This window comes from Elephantulus edwardii, unplaced genomic scaffold, assembly GCF_000299155.1.
Source record: "Elephantulus edwardii isolate Elephantulus edwardi_28Jun2011 unplaced genomic scaffold, EleEdw1.0 scaffold00153, whole genome shotgun sequence".
Classification (NCBI taxonomy): Eukaryota; Metazoa; Chordata; class Mammalia; order Macroscelidea; family Macroscelididae; genus Elephantulus; species Elephantulus edwardii.
This window is the reverse complement of record NW_006399903.1, coordinates 3,104,832-3,108,512: the sequence shown is the minus strand read 5'-3', so window position 1 is coordinate 3,108,512 and position 3,681 is coordinate 3,104,832.

The window sequence follows — 3,681 nt, the reverse complement described above, 5'->3', positions numbered from 1 at the left end:
CTATGCATCTCAAAGCTGGTAATGAATACGTAAGACTGAAGGAATGATGCCTCTGAACTGTGGTGGTGGCAAAGAAGACTGAATACGCCATGGACTGTCAGGACAACAAACAAGTCTGTCTTGAGACCAGAGAGCTCCTTACAACTTGAAACTTGGTCACACAAACTCTGGGCATGCTGTCAGGAGGACAAGTCTTTTCCTCTCCAGAGATAGTGAGAGTGGGAGATTAAAGAGAGCACGGCCCTCAATGAGATGAAGTGACACAGTCCCTACAACAATGGACTTGAGCCTGGCAGAGGCAGTGAGGGCGCTGCAAGAGAGGCCAAGGTTCGGATCTGTGGTTCACAGGGTCATCATGAGTCGAGGCTGACTTAACGGCATCATCATCGAGTCTCAAAAGGTGTCGGTGGGATACAGTGAAAGTGAAGGGTAGGTTATATCGGCTCAGTGAGCCCCAACGTTGAGAGGAAGCATCATAAAAGCTGTTTCACTCATCTGCTTTGACAGAATAGGGTCTGGATGGGGAGAGTGTCTTCATCCTGCTGACCTCTCACTGCAGGACCTTGTTGACAAGTCATCTGACCTCAATGAGCTCAGTCTCCCAAAAGGCAAGAAATGATGGTTAAAACAAGAGTGCTACAAAAGTCAATGTGACCAGATTCCAAAAGGTGTTCCATAAACACACAGCATTATCCAACAGGACCTCTTGGACTTGAGCGTCTGCCACCACTTCCCTGGCATCTTATCATCCAACCAGAGCTTGCCTGCCTCCTGGATGGGAGCCCATTCTCTACCTCTATGGGAGTCTCTTTCAATGTCTCTCTTTTTAGTGATCTGAGGCAATCAGTACTGTTATTCAATGACTAAGCCCTCTTTGTGGCGCAGGCAGAGTTCAGGCTACAGTGATGGACACCACAGACTCCTCTGGTGTCTGCCTCCTTTGCAGGAACGGAGCCCCGCTCAGATCAGGCACCAGAAGCAGCAGCGCGGCTCTGTATGTATGTGGACTCTGACCTGGACTGGGTGGAAAAAGGCCGCCCAAGCTCAAGAGGCTGAACTAGATCCAGAGGGCGGATTAGAATTCACGAGGGTAGGACAGCCAGGGAGGCACAGGCAAGTTAACAGGGCCTTTCTCTCCACTGTCAATGACTCTGTGGTTTACCTGAAGTAAGCCCTGCAGGATCTTAAGCAAGAGGCTGACACGATCAGTCAGATCTGTAACCGCAACTTCAGGCACTGATGCTCGAGTGTGAAGAACCAACCAGAGGCCTCGTCCATAGGAAGAGTCCATCTTAGAAATGATTCAAGAATTGGGGGAAGCTTCACTTGAAGGGGCTGGACTTCAGTTGTTTTCCAAGGCCCCATCCAAATGCCGTCCTAGACAGGGCTCTTCCACAAACCCTAATACTCTCACCCCCAGTCTATACTGTTTTCACTGCTGGTCAGCGGGTCGTATGACTGCCTGTTTCCCTTGCTGGCCTCAAAGCTCACTGGGGACCTGGTTGATCTTTCTCTGTCTCTGTCTCTCTCTGTCACACACACACACTCTCACATACACTCTTGTTCTCTCTCTCAAACACACTCTCGCACACATCTGCTCTCTTTCTCTCTTTTACTCTCTCTCTCTTTTCACAGAGAAGAAAACTGAAGTCCAGAAAAAACAAGTAACAGTCTGAACATGAACCCACATTTTCTCGCTGACAGCACCCCACAAACCAACACCACAAGTGCCTCCCCCCGAGCAATTATCTTCCAAGAATGAACGCGACCAGCTGGCGTGACCTTTGAAGACTGTTCTCATTTCCGCTGTGTCATTTTCTCCCCTAGATGAATCCAGTTCTCTCAGCCAACCCTGATGGCATGGGAAGAGGGCACGGTTGCTCCATCTCCCTTCTCCTAACTCTCTTCACCTTAAATCAGGGTGTCTGCGCCCCCGCCTCAGTTAGAAAATGTGCCAGGTGGGGCCCACCAGGCCCGGTTACTGCCTTCACTCTAGCCCAGGAGCTGGGGCATTTTTCTGTAAATGGCCAGAGAGTGACCATTCCAGGCTCAAGAGCCACCTAGTTTACACACCAGTGGGTCAACTGAGCTGTCACCGCGTTCAAGTGGCCTCAGACAGTGCATAGCACAGCAGTATCCCACAGAGCTTCACCTGTAGACACTGAAATGCAAATATCATGGGACAACATGTCAGAAAACAGTATTGTTCTTTTGAGGGTTTTCCAACCATGTAAAAATGAAGGAACCCTTCCCAGACCAAACACATGAAACCGCCTGCCCACTGTTATGCCAAATCCTTTTCTCTATCATACATCAAGTTAATGTAGTCTACCGATGTCCTCAGGTGGTTTAGTGGTAAGGAGTTGCACTGCCAACCCAATGGTTTGAAGCCTCCAGGAGGCAAGGGAAAGGACAATCAATTCCCATGGGATTTACTGCCTCTGAGAACAGAGTGGAGGGTCAGCTCTGCATCAGTGCTGACTCTATGGTACGTAACGACAAATGTTGAATCACTGCCAAACTGCTGACAATGGAAAGCCCTAAGAACCCGCTACTGGGTCTCTCCACCTTCTGAAAGGAGCAGATATTTTCATTGCACTGTCCTTGTCTATGTCTCTCCCTCTCTCACTCACCCCTTCAAGGGCAGTGGGGGATCCAACTGTCAGGATTAGAAGACATACTGGATGGGCTCCTCTTCTCCTTGCCCTTCTGCTATCTGTCCTCCCTGAAAGGAGGCTTGGCATCTAGGGAGCACCTGGCATAGGTGAGGAGAAGGCCTGATATCTAGGGAGCACTCCGCATTGGCAGGGAAGAGGCTTGGCATTAGGGAGCACCCACTATAGGCAGGGAGGAAGCTTGGCGCCTAGGGAGCACTTGGCATTGGCAGGTAGGAGGCTGGGCATCTAGGGAGCACTCAGCATTGGCAGGGAGGAGGCTTGGCATCAAAAGAGCACCAAGTATAGGAGGGGAGGAGGCTTGGCATCTAGGGAGCACCCAGTATAGGCGGGGAGGAGGCTTGGCGTCTAGGGATCACTAAGCATAGGCAGGTGAGCAGACTCATGTAGACAGAGGAAACCACGGATTCTCTCAGACATGGAGCTGAGCTTGTCATTTCTGACTCCCACGCCTACCTTCTAACTAGAGTAGAACTCGGAGAGAGAAGAACAAGGTCATCCAGCTTCTGTGTGTGAGTTCTGAGTTTGGAAGAACTTGACCTTACACCCAACTGCACACTCATCACTTTCAACCTCTTTCTGTGGCTCCTGACTCAGCCGTGAGCCAGTCTTGCTCTCCGTCACCTCTCGGGCTGTTAAATAGGAAAGGTGTTTTCTATAATCTCATTGGAAGCAAATACTTTGTGAACAGGCTAACCAAAGGAAAACTAAGGGTCCACTCTGTGAAGGTCACTCCTCACTGTGCGCCTGGAGTGACTCTTCCAGTCATTAATACCATTATTATCATTCGGACAAGGATTCTGAGGCTCATCTAACATACTTTGGACATGTTGTAAGGAGAGACCGGTCCTTGGAGAAGGACATCATGCTTGGGAGGGTGGAAGGACAGCGCAGGAAGGGAAGACCCTCTATGAGGTGGACTGATTCAGTGACTGGGTTAATCGGGATGGGACTGTCAGAGACAGTGTGATTGGCACAGGACAGAGCAGAGTTTAGGGCGCTATGA